At 41.5% G+C, this 24,661-nt stretch overlaps 1 long non-coding RNA gene across 1 annotated transcript in view; it reads right to left on the reverse strand.

Annotated features, from left to right (window-relative positions):
* Positions 1-2,074: 2,074 nt before the first annotated feature.
* The window catches only part of LOC122235252, a 29,986-nt gene continuing 7,399 nt past the window's right edge, over positions 2,075-24,661 (reverse strand). The window contains exons 3-5 of the long non-coding RNA XR_006213362.1: positions 5,945-6,046; positions 5,308-5,401; positions 2,075-2,354 (exon numbers count right to left, since the gene is read on the reverse strand). This is a non-coding gene — a long non-coding RNA (uncharacterized LOC122235252). The remainder of the gene's footprint in view (positions 2,355-5,307; positions 5,402-5,944; positions 6,047-24,661) is intronic.

A 24,661-nucleotide genomic window follows, 5' to 3' on the forward strand; every position in this document is an offset into this window, starting at 1 on the left:
GGTGGGGGGGTGGGGAGGGGCTAAGGGAGAAAGAATCCCAGGCAGGTTCCGTGCCTACCACGGAGCCCAATGTGGGGCTCAATCATATGACCCTGGGGCCATGACCTGAGCCAAAATCAAGAGTTGGACACTTAACCAACTGAGCCCCCTTCATGCAGTTTCATGCCAGGAATGAGAAGACTCTGGGCTGGCCAGGAGGGAATTAATTGGCCCACGCTGTGGGTCAGGTAGGCACGAGTTAAGTTCCAAGTGGACATCTTGCCTAATCCACATCTTCGCTCGGACATCTTCCACTTGGAGGCATTCCAAACATAGCAGGACCAAAGTTCTTCCCAAGCCCACCCCATCTCTATCAGTGTCCGTTCTCTTTTCCCCATTTCTCAGGCCAGAAGCCGTAGTCTTCACTGTCCTCTTTCTCTCATGCTCCACTATTAATCCGTTAGCAGATTCTGTGTGCTTCACCTTCGACATCAGCGACCTCTTACCATCAGGCTGTTACCACCCTGTATCCAACTGTCACCACATCTTGCCTACATTATTGCAAAGGCCTTCTAACTGGTCTCCTTGCATCCATCCTTGCTCCCCCCATGTTTGTTTTTCCTACATTCGTCAGGTTTTTCTTTAAAAATGGAAAGGAAAGCAGATAATGTTGCTTGAACTCTCCAAATGCTTGCCATCGTGATGAAAATAAAATTTAAAGTTCTTATCGTGGTCTACCAGGCCTATGCGATCTGGGCCCCCACCTCCTCTCTGATCTCATCATGCCGTTCCCTCTAGCAGATACTGCCAGTGCCCTGCCCACAGCCCCAGGGTGGCCCAGAGGTTACTGCAGACACTGTCTTGTGCTCCAGTGGCCTTCTTACATCCGCCTGGAGGTACTGTATGGCCTCAGGAGCAGGTTCCAGAAGCCATCTTCGTCAGTGAGACAGGAATTGGACACATACCCAGCTTGCTGACTGCTCACTGGGGTAGTTCTGAAGCATATTCCTTACAGTCCCGGAGGTCCCTAGCAGGGGTGAATCTCAGTAGCCCACAGTGGTAACCCACTCATTCATGTCCTGTTTATTGGCTTGCCTTTCTTCCCTCGTTCACTTCCCCATTCTCTCTTAATGCTTCATCCGATCACCTCCAGAATAAACCACTTGACCCATATTTTTGTCTCAGGGAGTTTGCAGACTAAGGCACCTCTCAGTCTATTCTGGGCATGCCAGCTTCCTGTTTCTAGAACGCACCAAACACCCCACCACCTCAGAGCCTTAATATCTTCCGTTCCCTCTGCCTGAAATACTCTTCCTCTTCTGTCCTTCAGGTCTCTGTTCAAATATAATCTTCATCAGGGCGCCTGGGTGGCTTGGTCGGTTAAGCGTCCGACTTCAGCTCAGGTCATGATCTCACGGTCCGTGAGTTCGAGCCCCGCGTCGGGCTCTGTGCTGACCGCTCAGAGCCTGGAGCCTGTTTCGGATTCTGTGTCCCCTCTCTCTCTGCCCCTCCCCTGTTCATGCTCTGTCTCTCTCTGTCTCAAAAATAAAGAAACGTTAAAAAAAATTTTTTTTAAAAAAATATAATCTTCATCTATTTATCATGTAGGAACCCTGACCCCCATGAGTCAGTCTCTGTCCCCTCTCTCTGCCTTATTTCTCTTCTTTATTTCTTCATCACCGAAGGCAAACAGACCCATTGCCTATTGATGTGTTTATTGACTGTCTCACTCAGGCCACAGATAATCTTCATGAGAAGAGGGACTTAGTCTGTTTTGTTCTGTTCTTTTCCCTGAAAACGAGGAAGAGAGTTAATTTCACAAGTATCTGTGCTTTCTGACTTTTGTTTTAAGAAGTATTTTAGATCCTAATTATAGCATCGTTCACGATTTTTTTTAAATTTAGAAAGTTCAATTTTTTTCCCCAAAAAATAGCAGACTTGAACAGATTGACACTAATGAATAAGCATGACAGAAAATGTACAAGTCGCTCCCCAACCTGTTCTGCTGGGTTTGAGGAGTCCACCTGAGCTCTTTTCATCATGATCTCTTGCTTTCCTTGGCGGCCTGTTCCTGTGGGGGTGATCTGGGTCTCGCCTCCATTTCACGCCATCCTCCGGCCCCCATTTAAGCATCGCCTCTCAGAGAATCTGTCCCTGACTCCCGTCTAAAGTCGGAAGCCCCTGCCCGGTGATTCTCTTTCATGGCGTGGTGTCATTTTCCTTTGCGGCACTTTTCATTACCTGTTGTCACATCATATTTATTTCTTGCCATTCTCTTGGTTGCTGCCTTCCTGGAGTGTAAGCTTTCTGAGGGCAGGGCCCATGTCCGCTTTGTCCCAGTGGCACGCAGAGTGCCTGGCACACAATAGACCCTCCTGAAAGATTCAATGGATGCAGCAATGAAAGAGCACGTGGAGGAAGGAAGACCAGAACCGGGGAGCTGGGCAGTGACCGGCTCAAGGTGGGATAACCGGTCGAATGCAGGACCCACGACTCCCGACTCCCGCTCTGAGCCCTCCCCCAAACCCTCCCTCTCCTCTCCTTTCACCAAAGCTGTTAGTCACTTCACTGACAGGCAGGGTCATCTAAGAAAGTAGAAAGAGGAAAAGAAAAATGAGGCACAGGAGGGTAGAGTGGAGAATCTAGGCTCTTTTAACAGCCACTATTCCTTATTTCTTGCTAAAGTATTGGCACCTTTAAAAGCTTTGGCTGTCCTCCCCAACCTCCCCACTCAATCACAAACCACAGTGCCGAGAGAAAATAAAGGGGGGAAAATCAATGTGCTAAATCTTCGCTGGGCTCAGTAGCAACTCCCCCTGTGCTTTCCTCTGCTGCCCATACAGCTAAACATTCTGTGCCTCTCTCTGCACGTGACTCCAAGTTCAAGTGGGGGTGAGGTGGGGAACTTGCACGTTAAAAATGTTTAAAAATCGTGTCTGAGTGGTAGATGGTTGAGTTGAGAATGGAATCATATTTTGAAAATATTAAAAACGACTTATTTTTGTTTCTCCTTTAAACCTTATTACTTTCAGATTTATTTCCGACCCCAAGTCTGAAAGTGTTTACTGCCCCGGGGAGGGAGAAGGTGGGAAGAAATAAGGGGCAACTGATACCTTTGGGCATTAAATCTCTCTTAATCAAGAGCTTGGACTTGGAAGCTAGGCACTGCAGAAAGACAATAGGGATTTCTAAATTCTCAAACTCCTCCTCTGATATATGGAGAGCCATGCCTAGTTGGTAGATGGGTAGGTTTTAGAAAAGGAAGGTCCACATCAGAGAGAAGACCTATCCAGTGGATGCTTAAAAGGAGGGTATGGAGGGCCAGAAGAGATTGAGCTAGGACCTGAGGTCATATAGGTTCTTGTCACCCCTTCTTAGGGACAGGACCCTGATGTGTGCGTGTGCATGCATATGCGCTTGTGTGCGTGTATATATATGTGTGTAGGTGGAGGACGGGGAGAGAAACAGTAGAGAAACAGGTAGTTATGGAGGAACCTGAGAATATTAAAGTGAAGGGCTTTTGTCGCCAGGGCCTGTGGCACAGGTGCTTGGGCACATCTTAGAGGACACTGTCAGTTCCCAGCTGAAATCCCATCTATGCAAGATGACAAAAGAGCAGTTGCCAGGCATTGGCTGAGGAGGTAGCCAGATGAAGGGGTCAGAGGCAGTACTCTGGCCCCCCATGGCCAGACCAGGAAGAGCACAGCGTCTGGGGTTTTCACCTCGCTGAGAAAAAGGAAGGGAGAGTGCTGGGGGCATACAGAGCTGGGGGTTGGAGGACAACATGGGCATGGCAGGACATTGAGACTAGGCAAATGGCTGTCACTGGACTCTTTCTAAGTCCCCTTTGCAGATTCCTCTTTATCTCTAAACTCTGGCATTCTTTCTGTTCTCAACTCCCTCAGTGATACTGTCCAATGTCATGGCTTTAAGCATTTTTGTACACTACAGACCTCAACTACGTGTGTCCAGTCCTAGCTCTTCCTTGAGCCATTGGTAAGTCCCGCTGGTGCTACTATTCTGCTCTCCAGCACCCTCAACCCTCCTCACCAGGGGTTTTGCAGTCACCCCCTAACGCGCCCGCCTTACCCACTCTTGCTTCCCGTCTGCTCTGCACACGACAGCCGCGGGTGCAGCTGTAAACATGTAAGCTGCTTCCCTGTTCCAGATCCTCCAAAGGCTTCTCATCTCGTTCAGGGTAAAAGCAAAACTCTTTACCACTGTCCACCAGATGCACCACGATCAGGCTGCCTGTGCATTTAGTCCAGCCATCCAGGATGCCCTACACTTCTCCAATACATGATGCCCACCCTTGCCTTCCCAGAATTGGTCCCTCGCTGTCTCCAGGACTCTGCTTCTAAAATCATCTTATTAATAAGGCCTTCCCTTTATGGGATAACAACTGCCCCGCCTGCACGATTTCCTTTCGCCTGCCTCTGACCCTCCATATCCCTATCTTCCTGACACAGCACATATTATGTCCATTTATTATCTGCCACATATCTGGCAGAATGTAAGATCCAGAAGGCCAGTGGGCAAAAAGCTTTCTTTTGTTCATTGCTGTATATCCAGCACCTGGAGCACTGCCTGGAACATAGTAGGTGCTTGATCAATATTTTTTGAGTGAAATGACTCAACTGAAGGTTCCAGTTTCCTGCCCCCCCCAATTTGTTACCATAAGGCTCTGAATACTGGCTACCTTCCCACACACCATCCTTTAAGGGAACTGGGTTTGAAGGACATCTGAACAACTGAGCTTTATACCACAAAGAGGCTAGGTGATATATTCTAAAAGGTCACTTAAAGCAAAGTAGTTTGTGAAATACACACTGATAATGTTTTAGTTTTGTTTCTCTTCATAGTTACCCATTGGGATGAGGGACTGATAACATAGAGCAGATAAGTTACAGGAAAGGGAAAATCACATCTGAGTGAACTGTAGAAACAAGCTTCCTTCTGCACATATGCATCTCTGTGGCTCCTGATGTGAGTTCAAGGGTGCATGTGACCAACCTGCTGTTGTGTGTGATGCTACAGAGGGTGCATGAGGCAAAATACCCATCTTAGAAAGCTAGCCAGCTTGGTCTGGCTGTGGTACATATGATGTGGTTGGAGATATCCTTATGAAAGCATGTGACTGGGTTCAATGACATATACCCACAACATCTTTGAACAAGTTGGCCTGGAGGAGGTTTCACGCCCCCTTGGGAGATGGGTTGTAGGGGGTGCAGCTGGGAAGACATGGCAGCCAATGGCAGATCTCAGTTACTTGACCGAATGGGCCAGACTTGGAGCAGGTGAAGAGAAGTGTGACTTCCCAGAACTCACTTGTGTCCCTCACTTGGGAGGCGTTCCTCAAGACAACTGTTCCAAGAAAGTCTTTAGTATCCATCATAGGGGTTGAATCGGGAATCACTGGTTGCTGTAATAGAAGGAGAAGAAGAGTTCATTTGAAGTGTCCCGGGAAAGGAATCCATGCCCTGGCATGCATATCTGGGTCATGTAGGAATCTTAGCCAACAGAAGCTTTATTGCTGCTACCAATGTTTGTGACGGGATGTCTAGACATGGCTGTTGTGACACGTGGTGGCTGTCTTCTGTCTGCTTTTGTCACTAAGGTATTGTTGCTCTTTGACCAACAAATGTGGTTTGCATACTAAACCTGTCCCTTACACCCCATGGTGGGCACTGCCTTCAAGGAGCTGACTTTCCACTCAGCACCACACTTGCTCTCACGAGGGGATGTGAACTGTACAAGCCTGGCCTCTCCCACAGATCTCTGCTAAGGGGGAATAGTACCGCGTGGTTCCTTATTGGGGATCCATTGCCGACTAACCAATTATCCCCAACACTTAGTGATTTAAAACAGCAAACATCTATTATGTCATGATTCTTGCTGGTCAGGGCTCTGGGAGTGGTTTAGCTGATGCCTCTGGCACAATGGCCCCTGAAGGCTGCAGTCTTACCTGAAAGCGCAGAGGGCCACTTGGAAACTCATTGGTGTAGCCATTCCGAGGCGCCATAGATCACATGCTTCTAAGCTCCACCATATGGACTTTTCCACAGGGCTGCCCCATGACAGATGAGAACAATAGGTAAAAAATATTTAATAAGGAGGGGAACCATTTTCTTAAACCTTTTTATCGACACAGATGTGAAAAGCATGCAAATCTTACCTGTATAGCTCAAGGAATTTTCATAAAATGAACACACTCATGTAACCACCCAGATCAAGAATGAGAACATGACCTAGAAGCATCCAGAAGTGTCCAGAAGCATCCAGAAGGCCCAGTCCTTCACTGTCATTACCTTTCCTCTTCTTCCTTAAATCTAATGACTGCCTTGACTTCTAGCACGGTTTGCCTATTGTTGGTTTTTTTCTTTTTCAGCTTTATTGAGGTATAATTGGCAAGTTTGCCTGTTTTTAAACTGCATAAATGGAATCCTGCCATATGCTTTATTTTGTGTCTGGCTTCTTGATTAACATTATGTGAGGTCCATTTAAGCTGTAGCATGAAGTTGTGACTCATTTATTTCATTGCTGTAAAGGATTCTGTTTTATGAACATACCGCAATATACAATATATAACAATCCATTCTACTGTGGATGTACATTTGGGGTATTTCCAGCTTTTGGCCAATAAAGACAACACTGCTCTAAACATCCTTATACGTGTCTTTTGATGTACACATGCGTGCATGGCTGTTGGCCATTGTGGTAGGCAGAATAATAGTCCCCCAAAGATGTCTACATCTGGATCCCCAGAACCTATGAATATGTTACATTTCATGGCAAAGGGGAAGTAAGGTGGCAAATGAAAGTAAATTTGCTAATCAGCTTGAGACAGGAAGATGATAATCCTCGAAGACCTGGCTGGGCCCAATGTAATCACGAGTCCTTAAATGGGGAAGTGGGGGCAGAAGAGGTCAGAGTGATACATGTGAGAATTCGCCCACTGTTGCTGGATTTGGGACCGTCCACCAAGGACTATGGGCAGCCTCCGGATGCTGACATAATCAAGGATTCTTCCCTAGAGTCTCCAGAAAGAACACAGCCTTGCCGAAACCTTGATTTTAGCCCAGGAGAGCCTTTTCAAACTTCTGAACTGCAGAACTATAAGATAAGCCATTTTTAAAAAAGTATTTAAAGGGTTTTTTTGCACTTCAAAGGGAATAGGTTGACGACCATTCCCTCAACCACAGCCTTGGAAATAAGAGGCATTGAATACTATGATTCTCATCTGATCTCTTGCTCCTACAGATTAATTAGCATTGGGGAGGAGAAAATCCCTCCCAGTTGCTCAGAAACAAGCCCCGCCTCCGTGGTGCAGGTCACTGCTACCTAGTGACTCTCACCTCTACAACATCATACATCTGTCAGACACTTAGCAAGCAGCATATGCCTCCCACTTGCACATCAACTAAAATTCACCAGGAATTCTCTTCTGCTCCGCCATGGGTTAGCTAACTGCAATGACACATCGTGAGCAGAGCAAATGCAACCCACAGACAGGCAGCGACACTGAATGCAAAAGATAGAAGCCGACCATAATATCATGGCAACTCCCCTATTACTATTATTTTCTGTGGTTTCAAATCACATGATGGCATTTTTTTTTCATGTGATGGAATTTTTAGATCTCATTCGATTGAAAGAGAAAAAAAAAACACCACTGCTAGGATTTGCTAAGTATCTCCTTGTTGGGGGGAGAAGGTGAGAACTTCTAACCTGATGGACTTCATGAGAACGCGTGGCCCCAAGAGAAATTAGGAAGAGGTTGGCCCCTGATGCTGGGAGAGTTTAGCCATGTGCTCAGCCCACCTCCTGCTGAGTGTCTCTCAAGCAACAGACAGTCCCTTGCTGGCTCTGGAATATTGGTGCAGACCCGGCAGAGGGAGGTGGGAGAGGGTCATTGCTTTTTATTATTAAAATCGTAATAATATGGGATTAGCCCATATTATTGGCTAATAATAATGTTGTATGGGAATAGCCCTGTGCTTAACTCACTGAAACTATGCTGTGTGTAATCACTGTTTCAGGTAACATCTTCTTTCATTAGGATATAAGTGTCTGTAAACTTACATGTAGAAGCATATGGAAATTGCCGTATGCTTAACTCATTGAAATGATACTATGTATGACCCATCTTTCAAGTAAAATCTTGTTTCATTCAAAAAGTACTTAAAGGCTTTACTTTTTAAAAATAACACAACATAAGAATTCATAGTAATAGGGAGAGCAACAAAGACCACTCCTTCCCCTAGGGAATGGAAAGAGACACTTAGCAAAGACGCTCAGTATCTGGAAACCTGCCCCCGATCCTTCAGAGAGATGTCACATGCGATCCACAGGAAAATGTCTTTCGGAATATCATTTTCTGAAGTTCCCCTTTGAGACCCATTCTTTACGGCCTTTGTCATAGCCAAGGGCAGATATGGGTGTAATAGGTAATTTTTGATGTACTTATTCACTCCGGAGATTTTCTATGACAGTGAAATTTTCTTTGAAGTTCTTAAGATGACAAACTTGTTTTTTCAAGCCCCTAAGTTCATGGTAATTTGTCACGGCAGCAATAGAAAATTAATACAATGAAAATTAATACAATATAGTATATTCCTATACTACCTATAGGAATATACATAGACACTGGGTATGTCTATGTTCACCTTTTATAGGTATTTCCAAGAGTTTTCTAGTGTGGTTGGACCAGTTATACCTCTACCAGGTATGCAGGAGGGTTCCCCTTGCTCTACGTCATCATCATCGCCTGGCATCATCAGTCTGTTTAATTATAGCCATTCTGTCATGGTATCTCATTTGTATTTCAACATGCGTGTCTTTGATTCTTAAGGGGGTCGAGTAACTTTTCATATGATTATGGGCCATTTGATCTCCTCTTTTGTAAAGTGCCTGATCAACTCTCTAGCCAAGTGGTTCCTTTTTGCTGCTGCGGTAAAGGAGGAATGGAATTTAGAACATAACTTTCTAGTTCTATTCGTAAAACCATCCTGCATTCTCAAGTCACAAAATTGAGATTTTTCTTTAATGTTCTATGAGACTTTTTTCTTTTCCTATTCTTCTTTAAAATTAAGAAAGAGAAGCAGATTCTAGCCTGTGTATCACAGTATGACTATTTTAGTGAGCGCACCACACACACACACACACACACACACACACGTGTGCACAGAGTTACAAACATGTATGGGTATGGGACAGTGCAAAGCAATACTCAACAACTATGAAAGTCCCTAGTAACTATTTTTAAAAACAGTAGTCATAAATACAAACAGACTATTAGGATGTTATTTATAGGCTGATAATCTTGCATGAGGCTATTTCATTCAGAGGCTTTGTGATGAGTGTATTAGGCCTGGGTATTGAATGTTAGGATCAAAATATGCTTTTCTTTAGCTGATATAACTTCCAAAATAAATCATTCATACAATCGGTGACTCATACAATCCATTCCAGCATGCTCTGCTACTTGTTGGGAGATTTTTATTTAATTTAAGCATTTTTATTATTGTGGATTTTTATTGTGCACTGTTCAGTTCTGAGTCTTGGGCAATTGTTATAATAAGGTTACTAGTCGAAGACTGCAGATAAAGAACAGCGATTCAATAATTAAAAGGCAACCAAGAGTGCAATCTGTCAAACAGAAAAAAAAATCAGATCCAAAAGTGCATGAAGATGAGCTGAAAGCCAAAACTATTAATGCAAAATATGATTATTTCCAGTGGCGAACCAATATGTGTCGTGGCTCCAGTGTTACCAAGGGGATTTTGTAAAATAATCAAACCAGCAGTGTTAGCAGGATGATCCTGGTTTTCATCTTCCCCCAAGTCTTAGATTATCTCCTCTCAGAAATCCCTTTCTAACACTTGCAGGTTTTATTAGACCAGATTCTACTTCTTTGTCTTCCTATTTATTCCTTCCCTTCCCTACTACCACTCCTACCTTCCCCATGGCTTTCCGTGCTCAGGAAAAGTAAGGTTTCTGAGGGTGAGGATCCAGCTGTTTTCTTTTTTGCATATCTTTCTAAATATCTTTTGGAGTTACCCATTCACCTCTGCTTCCATCACCCTAGTTCAAGCCGCAATGTCCTACTTTGCCTCCTGTGGACTCCTGGTCTCTCCAAATCCAGCCTTTCTCCACCCCTTTCCACCCCACCCCACCCCACCCTGCAGTCTCCACACAGCAGCCAGAGGAATCTTGTTGCCACACAAATATGTTCCTGTCACTCCCGTAATTAAAATGGATTGCCATGACTCCATACTCCTTGACATGGCCTGAAAGGCCCTATCTGGTCAGGTTCTGAGCTGCCTCACCAGCCTCTTCCAGAACCTGTCTCCCTCTTCTTCTCTCTGTACTGCCTTCCAAATCCAAAACCACACTGTGTTCCTTTCCACCTCAGGGCCTTTGCCCATGCTACTTCCTTCTGCGTGTGGAAGGCTTTTTCCTGACCTTTAACACCTTCTTCCTGACCTCGACCTAAATATCACTTCTTTGGATCAGCCCTCCCCATTGTCCCAGAGTAGGTCAGGTCACGTTATTATTTGTTCCCAGCAACATTTATTTATCCTTCCTAGTATTTACCAATTGTGAATTTTTAATTGCAGAATTCATTTATCCCTTCAACTTTACTGAGTGCCTACTATATGCCTGTATTGGATTGTTAGGGCTGTTGTAACAAAATATCATAGACTGGGTGGCTTAAGCAACAGAAATTATCTTCTCACAGTTCTGGAGGCTGGAAGTCGGAATTAAGGTGCTGGCAGGTTTGGTTTCTCCTAAGGCCTCTCTCCTGGGTTTGTAGATGACCACCTTCTCTCTCTGCCCCTCCATAGGTCTTTCCTCTTTTGTTTTTCTAATTTATTGCTCAAATGTCTAAATGATTACTTAGCTGAAAACAGATGCCTCTCTTGGGAATTTTTACTCCCCTCCCCCCAGCCATGTCAAGGAATTCTGGAGGAGGTTTGCACAGTCTCAAGAGGAGTCAGTCTGATCTCCATACCCAAGAGAGCAAATTAGTCTCCTCTTTTACTGCTATTAATTCTCATTACCACAAGGTGTCGCTGTCAAAGGTTCTCTCTGTGCAGTTGGACAGCTGGTGCTGATTTGCTCTGGGACAATGATGCCCCCTAGAAGGCTCCCCTTTCATCCCAAGCTGCTGTGGCTCTTTAAGGGGAAAAAATCCCACATTCTCAGTGCTATATTCTGTAAAAATGTCCCCAGATTCTTGTCGCTCATCTCTGCTTTCATTCTTGTTCTATGGAGTATCCTGAAAGTGGAGAGGAAGCTAAGATTTCAAAAGACACTGGAGGAAATAATTGGTAGGAAAAAAGTTAAAGTTGCTGTTTTACACGTGAAATCCTTGTACTACATTGTATCGAATAGCCACAGACCGAAATCTTGAACTGTAATTTACAGTGTATATCTCTATTGAGTTTGACTCCAAAACCCTGGGAGAAAGAAAGGAAAGTCACTGGAGAGTACAGAGGACTGGTATTATTTTCCTTGCTTGTAAGTACTTAGAATAGAGAGAAAAGTGCTCTGGATCTGCAGCAGGAAGACATGGGTTCAAGTCCTTGCCTTGCTGTTTACTTAGCTGCATGAACTTGAGAAGTCACTTGATTCCCTTGCCCTCCATGTCCATATATCTGCAAACGTGGGACAAAACCAATCCTTTACATCTTACAGTGCTCTTGTGAGAATCAAGTGGATTGATCTGAAAATTACAAAGCGTCATATAAATATGAGGTCTTTCCAAACAGACTTAAAAGATTAATAGACTATTTTGGGGGTGCAGTTTTAGGTTTACAGCAAAATTGCATAGAAAGTGCAAGACGTTCCCATAAACCCTTACTCCCTCTGCAGTTCCCCCTCCTGTTAACTTCTTGAATCAATTAGTTACAATTGATATGCCAATATTGATGTATAACTATTAACTAAAGTCTCTGGTTGACATTAGAGTTTATTCTTTGTATTGTACATTATATGGGCTTCGACAAACGTGTTATGACATGTATCCACTGTTAGAGGATCATACAGAATGGTTCCACTGCCCTAAAAATCCCCTTTGTGTATGTGTTCATCTCGTCCTCCCTCTCCCTCAACCCCTGACAATCATTGATCTTTTTATAGTCTCCATCGCTTTGTCTTTTCCAGATGTCGTATGGTTGGAATCATATAGTGTGTATCCTTTTCAGATTGGCTTGTTTCCCTTAGTAATATGCATATAAAATTCTTCCATGTATTTTCATCGATAGCGGGATAACTCATTTCTTTTTATTGCTGAATACTATTCCATTATAAATGAATTCCCAATAGACTTTTTAAAAAAGGTTTTATTTTTTAGATCAGTTTATTAAGTTTGCAACAAAATTGAGAGAAGGTAGAGATTTCCAATATACTCTCTGTCCTGACACATGCAGAGCGTTCCCCACTATCGATACCACTCACCAGGATGGTACATTTGTTACGATTGATAAACCTGTATTGATACACTGTAATCACTCAATGTCCGTAGTTTACATTAAGGTTCACTCTTGGTGTGGGTTTGGACAAATGTATGATGGTATATTGCCATCATTCTGCTATCATACAGAGTATTTTCACTTCCCCAGATTTTTTACTTAAAAAAAAAAACAACCCAAGACTACATTGTAATAGAGTTAAAGTAAATATCAATAGCTCCATTAATGAGAAAAAGAACGTGCTGAGGTCAGCTTGAGATGCAGGTTATCGGGCAGAGAGGCTACGCTGCCTTCATACAGGTAAGTGTGCTGGAGGAGGAAGGTGTTATGGGCTGGTTGTAAATGCAAGAACCACGATACTTCCTCCTCTGCTCCCTCCTGGGAACACAGCTCAGCTGCCAGCAACTTGGCCCCCTCAGTGCACGGCCTGAGCAGTCACTCTGAGGCACCATACCTGGGTTTGGTGCTGTTGGCCAACTAAGAAAAAAAATTCTAATGTTCTGGATCTCTCAAACCACATTACTACCGGCTGTATGCCTGATATGTAAGAGCATGCAATAAATATTTGAATGAATGAATGAATGAATGAATGGCTGAAGAAGCAGAATAGGTCCCAGATCTGGGAACTGAGGGAAGGTTCTGGGAGGAGGCAGAAAGATCTGGTCATTAGCGATTTTGTAAATAACCCGGGAGATACTATTGCCAAGCCCAAGACCCCCTTTACCAACTGCTGAGCACTGCAGAGGGACTGTTTGCATTAGATTCAAGCCAAGACATCCCCAAGATCCCTGACAATAAAGGAAATAACAGCCCCGTGCCAGCCAGTAGACCCAGAGGAAATTAACGCTGGTGCGGGGTTTATCCCGATTTTCCTTCTACAGCCGGATCTTCAGCGCCACCTAGTGGTGCTCCCTTCGGGTTCACTGCATTGCCAAAACGCCCACCAGGGCTTCCTGCCCTGGTTTAAAGCTGGGAGGATTAAAGCCTTCCTCTTAAGGTTCAAGATAAGACACTATGTGGAAATAAGGAATAAATGGAGAGCTTTAGAATTAATGTCAGAGAATTTTAAGTCACAGGACTTAATCTCAGCAATTACATACACAATTAGGAGCAGGATCTTGTATTTGTGCTTACCATTTTGCTGTTTTGAAAACTGAGCAATTTTGGACAATGGGGCCAAGATCAAAAATTAAAGTTGTGTAAAGAGAATACAGAACTAAGAAGTGGAGAAAGAGAATCTGATCCAGCCCCTGACTCCAGACAGGGGACGTGTCGTTTCCATTTCACAATTAAAGCAAGTCAGTCTTCGTTCACTGCCCAAGGTCAAGTGTCCAGTAAATGAGGCAAGAACCCTGACTGGGTGGAATGTCTTTTCCCTTTGCTATGCTGCTTCAAAGTGCCCTCTTTCTTTTGATATTTTCTGTTTTGCTACGATTTCTCTGATATTCTCCCACGAATGGGTCAGTCTTTATTCTATTTTATACTCACAACCTGTTTTCTTAAGGACTTTGGTTACTCTGTCCCTCACACAGGAACTAGAATTCCTGACAATTTTGATAATGTGGATGGCAGTTTATTACATTTGTTGTATACATTAAGTACCTTCTGTATAATGCCAACTTATATCCCTTTATTGGTTATAACATTTTAGGTCCATCACTATATGTAACATTTAAAATCTAATTAACACAATTCACAATGGATTTTTAAATCTGTATTTTCTTTAAGAGGATGCAGTTTGGAATTGAAAGACCACATGTGTACTTGGCATGAGATACTGAGCAGGTGATAGCACATCCAATAACTAATTTAATCTTTATGACTAGCCCTATAGGTAAGTTAGAGGATTATCTTTATATTGATGAAGAAACAGAGATTCAGACATGTTTTTTTATTATTTTTTTAATGTTTATTTTTGAGAGAGAGAGAGAAACAGAGACAGAGACAGAGCGTGAGCAGGGGAGGGGCAGAGAGAGACGGAGACACAGAATGCGAAGCAGGCTCCAGGCTCTGAGCTGTCAGCACAGAGCCTGACGCAGGGCTCAAACTCACGAACTCTGAGATCATGACCTGAGCTGAAGTCGGATGCTTGACTGAGCCACCGAGGCGCCCCTCAGACATGTTTTTTAAATGCTTATTTATTTATTTATTTATTTATTTATTTATTTTGAGAGAGAGAGAGAATCCCAAACAGGTTCTGTGCTGTCAGCACGGAGCCCGACATAGGGCTTGAACTCACGAACAGTAACCTGAGCCAAAATCAAGAGTCAGCACTTAACCAACTGAGCCACCCAGGCGCCCCTCAGACATTTTAATAAAGCACCCCCAGTGACGTAGCAACTAGTCAGAAGAACTAGACATTGAGCCAAGTTTCCTGGCTTGAAGTCTAGCAGTATCTCTGCCACACCACTTGACTCCACCAGAACTGAAGCCAAGAAGTGAAGTTTTATTCCCAGCTTAAATAATACAGAAAACACCATATGCTGTATTATTCCTTTGGAAATTTGTATGCTCATTTGTATATCAGAGGTTCTATTGAATTCTAATATAAAGACACGTTTGGCCTAGTGATCCCCAAGCTTATGGCATTGTTGTTGTTTGGGGTGTGTGTGTGTGTGTGTGTGTGTGTGTGTAACTATTAACCTTCCTCTGAAATAGTGCTCTATAAACACACCATGAGAAATGCTGGCTGGACAGTCTGACTGGTGAGAGGTGGGCTTGAGAGATAGTTGTGAACTGAATGAAGATTCAGTCTTTCAAGGTAGTTACTGGGTATACTTGCCCAAAACAGCTTAGAGGATGATTTTATTTTAAAATTCTTGTTTGTAACCGTCCTTGTTCAAGAAAGAATTAATGTAGGAGAGCAGGACTTCGACGGCATGGTGATTATCTCCAGGCTTCTCCATGAAAATTTAAAATGTATCTATGCTATGGTATCATCTCACTTCCTTTTTGTGACATCTCTCAACTTTTCTTGTATTGCTACTCTAGTGGCCGATCTTAATCTGCTCATCTCCACATGCACTAGGTTTCAAAGTTACCTTTGACACCCATTCCCATTTCCTCAGTGTTTTGTCAGTTTAAGGTTAGGAAAAAAATCTGATCAAGTTCATATTGATTATATTATCAGTCCTTAGTGCTTCAGGAGTATTTGCAATTGATATAAATAATTCTCTAACTGGAAAACTTCAGTTAGCTTTGGAGAGATTTGGGGGAAAGAGTACCAAAGATTGTCTGCCTCTAACCCTAAACTTGTGTGTTATATTTTCCCATGTCATTCAGTGTCTTCTAGTAGATTCAGTGCTGTCCAAACTGGGACTCTCATCCCAGTCCCAAATCTAGAGGCACAGATAAATAGATGCAGAAAAAGCATTTTAAAAAATGCAACAACTATTCATGACAAAAACTCTCATAAAACTAGGAAATGCAGAGAATGCCTTTGAAGTCATGAAGGCCATCTATGATCAACTTAGAGCTATGATCATTTCTTTCTTTTTTAAACCTTTTTCTTTTTAAGTAAAGTCTACCCACAACATGGGGCTCAAACCCAACAGCCCCAAGATCAAAGGTCACATGCTCTACTGACTGAGCCAGCCAGGTGCCCTATGATCATTCTTAATGGTGGAATTTTGAATGCTTTTCTCCTTAGATCAAGAATTAGACAAGAATGCCCACTCTCACCAATCCTATTTAATATCACCTTATTAATTAATTAGTAAAATAAGAAAATAAAAAGAAATACAATACATTCAGATAAAAAGGAAGTAAAGCTGTCTTTATTGATAACTGACTTGATTGTATACATAGAAAATCCTTAGGCCTCTACAAAAAAAAATACCATAATTAATAGTGGAGTTTAGCAAAGTTACAGGATCCAAACTGTATTGCTACATTCTAGAAACAAATCATTGGATATTAGAATTTAAACAGTACAATTTACAATAATACTAAAAACATGAAACACATAGATGTATTAAATAAAATATGTACAAGACATGTACACTTAAAACCTAAGAAACATTACTGAGATAAGTTAAAGATGCCTAAATAAATGGAGAGAAATACTATGTTCATGGATTGAAATACTCAATATTGTAAAAAGTTTGTCTGCTCTCCATCACAATCACAGACTTTTTTGGGGTAGAAATCGACAGAATGATTTTAAGCTCCATATAGAAATTCAAAAAACCTAGAATAGCCAGAGTATTTTGGAAAAGAAGAACAAAATTGGAACATTTACACTATCTAATTTCAAGACTTCCTACAAAGCCTTATTAATCAAGATAGTATTGGCATAAGGTGAAACACATAGACCAACAAAACAGAATAAAAAGTCCATAAATAGATCCATGTATCTGTGGTCAAATGATTTGCAAAGTGTTTCAGTGGTAGAAAAGATAGTATTTTGAAAAATAATGCTGAAACAACTGTATAATCATATGTAAAAAAGAAACCTCAACCCTTACATCATACCACTCACAAAAATTAACTTAAAATAGATCATAGACCTAAATATAAAGGAAAACTATAGAACTTCCTAAAAGAAACATGGGAGAAAATCTTAATGATCTTGGGTTAAGCAAAAAATTTCTTAAATAGGTCACATAAGTTTGAACCATAAAAGAAAAAAATAAATTGTATTTCACCAAAATCTAAATCTTTTGCTCTTCAAAAGACTCTGTTATGAAAATGAAAAGGCACATCACAGACTGGGAGAAAATATTTATAAAAAATACCTGAAAAAGGACTTGTATCTAAAGTATGTAAATAACTCAAAATTCAAGTAAGACTTATCACCTAAGTTTTCAAAATGAGCAAAATATTTGAATAGATGCTCAACCCAAGAAGGTATATAATAGACAATTAGACCCATTAGGATTCCTCCAATTTAGAAACTGACATACCAAGTGTTGGTGAGGATTTGGAGCCACTGGACCTCTCATAAAGTGCTGGTGGGAATGTGAAATGGTACAACCACTTTGGAAAATAGTTTGATAGTTGATTAAAAAGTTAAAAATACACTTAATCATATAACCCAGCCATTACATTTCTATGTATTTACCCTAAAGTGGTGAAGACATAAGCATATGTTCACACAAAGACTTGTATACAAATGTTAACTGTAGCTTGATTTATAATACCTGAACCTTAAAACAACCTAAACATCCATCAATGGGTGAGTGGATAAACAAATTGCAGTAGACCCTGAGAGCAGACTACCACTGGCAGTAAGAAGAGCAAACTGCTCATACACCCAACAACATGGATGCATCCTAGACACTACGTTGAGAGAAAGAAGTCAGGGACAAAAGGCAACTACAGTGTGATTCCATTTATATGAAACTCTGAAAGAGAGAGATGTAATGTACAGTGGCAGAAAGCAGAGTCATGGCTGCTTGGTGCTGGGGCCGATTGAGGGCATGAGAAAGTTGGCCAGGAAGGGCAGAAAGACACTGGGGCAGTGATGGAAATGTTCTGTATTTCCACTGTGGCCACTCTAGGAACATATACAGTCATCAAAAGTCACCAATTTGTACACTTAGAATGGGTAAATTTTGTCATATGTAAATCGTATGGTAATAAAATTGATTTTTAAAATTGTAGCAGGGAATGAAAGATCAGAAGGGACAGGTTTTGGTATATTTGTGTGTTGAAGTGGATGGTTTTTGAGTAGGTGTTATATGCTAAGAGGGAAGGACAGTGGAGATGGAGGGAGAGAATACTTCAGGGAGAAGATTACTGGTGAGGCCGATTTCTCAGAGAGGAAGAAGGGGGTGCTGTACAAAACACAGGTGGATGCATTAGCCTTGGGTGGGAGGAGGGAACATTCTCTCCCAGACGTACAGTGGAGGAAGGTGCTGTGTGGTATTGTTTGAGTAAATATGTGTGTAACTTAGTATGTGGGAGGGCAGAGAGTGGAGGAAGTTCGTGGTTCACTTAAACTTTAATATTTATTTTAAATTCTCTCTCTCTTTCTATATATATATATATATTCCCATATATATTATTATATATTATATCATTATTATATTATATATTATTATATTATATATTAATATTATATATTATATACATAGAAATATATATGGTATATACTATATATATACAGTGTGTATATATATGTGTACATATATATATATATACATGTACACATATACATATATAGTACCTGGCATTATATATATATTAGGATGTGGCTACTCTGCAGGAAAAAGAATAATGTTGTCACTGCCTTTACAGAATTTAGAACACTGTGGTGGGAAGAGGGGTCAGGTGTTAAATAACCACACAACGGAATATGTAATTGAAGGTTATTATGAATTCCATAAAGGACACGGGAGCTTTGGTCAAGTGTAGCAGTAGGAACCTGATTTAGATGGATGATGCAGGAGGAGTCTGTTGGGTGAACAGGTTGTAGGGAGGAGAATGAGTGGGAGCAAGGTGATCAGGGGCCTCAGTGAAGACCTTGAAGTTGGAAAGATTTTGGTACATTTTGATACAGAAACATAGTCATGGGTGAATTTTTTTCATTTTATAAGAAAATGAAACCACAGAAAAATAGATATGTGAATTTCTAATCATTAGAGGATTCTCCAAGAGTATGATTAAGATTCATCCACCTACAAGGCACCTGGCTGGCTCGGTTGGTAGAACATGCAATTCTTGATCTTGGTGTTGTGAGTTCAAGCCCCACATTGGGCATAGAGATTACTTAATTAAACTTGGGGGCACCTGGGTGGCTCAGTCAGTTTAGCATCCGACTTTGGCTCAGGTCATGATCTCACGGTCTGAGTTCAAGCCTCATGTCTGGCTCTGTGCTGACAGCTCAGAGCCTGGAGCTTGCTTCTGTTTCTGTGTCTCCCTCTCTCTCTGCCCCTCCCCTGCTCATGCTGTGTCTCCCCCTCTCTCAAAAATAAATAAACAGTAAAAAAATTTTTTTTTAAAGGTTCATCTACATACAATTCAAGGTTTTTGTTTTGTTTTTCACATAGAATGTATCACAAGCCAAGTACAAAGGCAAATAAACCAGGAAAATATTAGCAACAAACAAATCAAAGGACTACTGTCCTAAATCTATAAAGAGCATGTATCAAATTGATGTGAAAGGCATCAAACTATCAGTAGAATCCAGTTACTATGATATTGTCTTTCTAAAATGTGATACTTTGGTCATAAAGTTAGAGAATTTTAAAAAGAAAAATAAGTGTAGGAGGCAAGTTGGGAAAATATAATAAAAATGCAAGTAAAAGACATAGCAAATATTTTATGGAAGAGAAAATGAAAATGGCTAGATGGACATAAAAAGCATTTTAACTCATAATAAAAAATATAAATTGCAAAAAATGAAATGGCATTTTCCTAACAAATAAATAGAAATTGGGAGAAAAATTAATGAAGGTGAAGGTGCTATCCCATATAGATAATGGGAATGGAAAATGGTTGTAAGTTTTTAATAAAACAGTTTGGGAATATGCATCTAGAACCTCAAATATATTTCCTCTGATTCCAGTTTTTAAAATTAACCCTAGGAATGTAACCATAAAAGACTTCAAAGATCTTGTTTTTTAGTTAAAATCTCAAAGCCCTACCTTTTAACAACGAAGGGATGTATCCAAATGTTGCAGTATCATACATTAATTAAAAAGGATTTAAAAAATATTGTGATCTATGTGATCCTGGGACTATGCAATGACAGAGGGCAAGAGACTTTCCCTGCTACTGTACCCCAAAGACATCATATTGGCTGGCCCACTCCATTAATGCCATCATAGTGAAGGAAGGGTGCTGGGCACTGTATCCTCTACCACAAGAAGGCATATATTCTTGAGGCAACAAATATGAGATTTTGTTTCCTGCAGTGGCCCATTTCACAGATGAAGAAAAGCTATCAGATTTGAGTGGGTTCAGAGCATGAGAAGGCTCCTTTGCTCATCTGGTACATCAACTTTGTCCTTCAAAGTTTGTCCTTCAAAGGTCCTTTGACCTGGCAGATTTAATACCCCTGGACTCTAGGAGCAGATCAGGATGTTGAATGGAGCTCACAGCAAGACACCGTGAAGGATGCACAGATTGGCTTTTATTTTCTCTGCCTGCCATGCCATGCCAGAACCACTGTCTGAGGACTTATCAGAGGCCTTAAAAATGGCCATGGTATCTTGTACAACAATGCTTCTAACCAAGGAGTCCAAGTTAGATAACGGGCTGTAGCCCATTAGAATCACTGGTCTTATCACGTACCCAACCCCCAGAAGCAGCTGGTCTCACAGAATAGTGGAATAGTCTATTAAAATTCACTTGTGCCTGCAGCTGGTTAAGTAAGCACTTTCAATAAGGATTGTTGCCTGAAAGATAGAGAATATTCTTTGAACCAGCACAATATATGATGTTATTCTTCCTTTAACTAGAATATGTAAGCCAGGGAATCAAGTAGTAGAATTGGGAGTAGCACATCTCATGAATGCCCAGTGACCTCCTTCTAAAATGTTTACTCCCTGTCCCCATTGTATGAAAAGCTTCATATCTAAAATAGAAATGCTGGTACCAAGAGAACAATATTTTTACTGTACTTGAAGCTTAGACTACCAACTGGGTATTATATCTCATGAGGTCACTGGGCACACAGGCAAAAATCAGGGTTATGCTTTTAAGTCAGTGTATCTGACACATCCTATGCGTCAGTTCATGTCTAAGGACCCGTCTCTTGTTCCAGCTGTCACTGTGGCAACCAGATTTGCATGTGCTCTGACTTTGGAGGGGCACAGCCAGATCACACCCATCTTGAGTGTGTGGCTCAGGGTGCTTGTCTTGTATCCCTGGCATCCTTCTTTTTTTTTTTTTTTTTTTTTTTTTTTCCTCTGTACCTCCTTTTATTTATTTATTTATTTATTTATTTTTTATTTTTTTTATTTTTTTTATTTTTTAATATATGAAATTTACTGTCAAATTGGTTTCCATACAACACCCAGTGCTCATCCCAAAAGGTGCCCTCCTCAATAACCCATCACCCACCCTGCCCTCCCTCCCACCCTGCCCTCCCTCCCACCCCCCATCAACCCTCAGTTTGTTCTCAGTTTTTAACAGTCTCTAATGCTTTGGCTCTCTCCCACTCTAACCTCTTTTTTTTTTTTTTTTTCCTTCCCCTCCCCCATGGGTTTCTGTTATGTTTCTCAGGATCCACATAAGAGTGAAACCATATGGTATCTGTCTTTCTCTGTATGGCTTATTTCACTTAGCATCACACTCTCCAGTTCCATCCATGTTGCTACAAAAGGCCATATTTCATTTTTTCTCATTCCTGGCATCCTTCTTGATACTGCTGTGAGATCCTGCTCAGCACCCATGCCTGCACTTGAAGGCAAGAGCTGGTGAATAGATCCTTCCCCTACTTCTCCTTCCAGGGATAGTTCTGAGACTTAGTTGATGTGGGTATTCGGAGGACAGTCCCCGCAGATGAAGCAATGGTTCACACTTACAGGTGGCCAGCTTGATAACACATCCTCATTTGGGAGACCACTTTTGCTGCCTCACCTCTTTGTTCCTCCTTCTTTTGCTCCTCCCTGGGATTGCATGTCTTAAAAAATAACAATACATTATAGCTTTCAGCCTCTGCATTCATAGATTGTAGGCTAAGATAGCTGGCAATGTGTGAAGGGTGTGGATGGCCATGCATACACATGTACACACACGGGCAAACACACACTGTCACATACAAATAGTATTGAAGGTGTAAAGGAGGGTTAAAGAGAAAAACAGCAGCAGTAAGAGAAGAGGAGGAGAAGGAGAAGGAGAAGGAGAAGGAGAAGGAGAAGGAGAAGGAGAAGAGTGTGTATAATTGATCCTGCAAACTCTCATTATTCCATATTGAGATGTGCTTAAATTAGGCACAGCTGGAAATGCCATGGAAAGTCTTCCAGTAATGAAATCCTGTCCCTGCTAGTTTCCATATTTCCAGGGAAATTGGGAGAAAGACAGGAACATTTGGTCTAGTATGTGACAAAGGGAGCATCTTTACTAGGGAAATAACTAGGGTCTGGAGCTCAACTAACAGAATCTACACACCTGAGGCTAGATCTTGCATTCTTTGTTACTGACTCAGCTTGTAACCAAACCTGCATAAAGTGAAGACAGAAAAGAGTCATCAGGGACCTTAAGCAAAAGATCTGGCTCTCCCAGTGAGGGACTTTTACCCAATTTGTAAGGGCAAATGAAGTTGTTGTATACAATGAAAGCAGGGAGTTATATGCATGAAACCCAGGGGACACCGGGCACTTCTTTATTTTGCCAAGTCTAAGGGTAAATGTTCATGAGGGACGTGTTTCTGTCCAGGCAGGACCTCAAACTCAGTCCCCTGAGAATGAAGATTTGATCTCCTACCTCAAATTTTAGCCGGCTACAACCTGGCGTAAGGTGAGGAAGTATGGAATGGGTAGTGGAGGGGCAGGTTATAATCACTGTTACAGGTCAGAGACTAGTGGCAGAACAAGAACTGAAACCCCCACCTATGTTTCCTTTCCCACATATGTTTATACATTTTCAGTTAATTCCTTTGCCTTCCTCTTCCTATGGCTGCTTTTAGGGTTTTGCTTTTAGTGTTCTGCAGGTTCAGTATGGAATATCTGCCAGTATTTTTGAATACTGCTTCTTCCTATTCTCTATTCTTTCCTTCTGGAGATACCACTAAATGGTGGTGGGATCTTCTCATGCTCTCTTCCATGCCTGTTAACTCTCTTTTATATTTTGATTCTCTGGTAAATGAAATAAAAGAAGAATTAAATAAATGGAGAGATAGTTCATGTTCATGGATAGAAAGACTCAATATTCTCAAGATGTCAGTTCCTTTTATTTTATCCATAGAGTCATTATGATCCCAATCAAAGTCCCAGCAAGTCAGCTTATGGATATTGACAAAGTCCCTCTAAAGTTTATATAGAGAGGCTAATGACCCCCAAATAGACAACACAACATTGAAGGAGAAGAACAAAGTTGGAGGACAGATGCTACCCAACTTCAAGACTTACTATCAAGCTACAGTAATCAAGGCATTGTGGTATTGATGAAAAAATAGATAGACAAATGGAACAAAATAGCCCAGAAATAGAGCCACATAAATATAATGAACTGATCTTTGGAAAAGAGCAAGGGCAGTACATTGAAGCAAAGATAGTCGCTTCAACAAATGGAGCTGGAAAAACGGGACATCTACATGCAGAAAAAAAAAAAAAAACAAAACTGAATCTAAACATAGACCTTGTACTCTTTACAAAAGTTACTTCAAACTTTTGGATCATAGACCTAAATGTAAGGTACAAATCTATAAATCTCCTAGAAGATAGGAGAAAACCTAGATGACCTTGGGTGCGGTGATGCTTTTTCAGATACAACACTAAACATGATCCCTGAAAGAAAAAAAACTGATAGGCTGGCCTTTATTAAAATGAAAAAATTATTTTGTGCAAGAGGCAATATCAAGAGAATTAGAAGACAAGCCACAGAGGTGTCTGGGTGGCTCAGTTTGTTAAGCATCTGACTCTTGATTTCAGCTTAGGTCATGATCTCACAGTCATGAATTTGAGCCCCACATCAGGCTCTGCACTGGTAGCACAGAGCCTGCTTGGGATTCTCTCTCTCTCTCTCTCTCTCTCTCTCTCTGCACCCCTCCCCCAGTTCATGCTCTCTATCTCTCCCAAAATAAAATAAAATGAACTTCAAAAAAAATAAGGTAAACCACAAACTGGGAGAAGACATTTGTAAAAGACACATCTGGTAACGGACAACTATTCAAAATGTGCAATGAACTCTTAAGACTCAACAATAAGAAAACAACTCGATTTTTAAAATAGGCCAAAAACCTTTACAGACCCCTCACCAAAAAAAATATACAGATGGCAAACAAGCATATGAAAAGATGTTCCACATCACGTATCATCCAGGAAATGCGAAGGAAAACAACGAGATACTACCACACACCTATTCACATGTCCCAAATCTGGAACACTGGACACGACCAAATGCTGGTGACGGTGTAGAGCAACAGGAACTCTCATTCATCGCTGGTGGGAATGCAACATGGTGTGCCCACTCTGGAAGACAGTTCGGTGGTTTTGTACAAAACTAAACATATGCTTATCATATGAGCCAGCAATCATGCTTCTTGGTATTGATCCAAAGAAGTTGAAGACATGTCTACACAAAACCTCCACACATAT

Source organism: Panthera tigris, chromosome A2, assembly GCF_018350195.1.
Source record: "Panthera tigris isolate Pti1 chromosome A2, P.tigris_Pti1_mat1.1, whole genome shotgun sequence".
NCBI classification, from domain to species: Eukaryota; Metazoa; Chordata; class Mammalia; order Carnivora; family Felidae; genus Panthera; species Panthera tigris.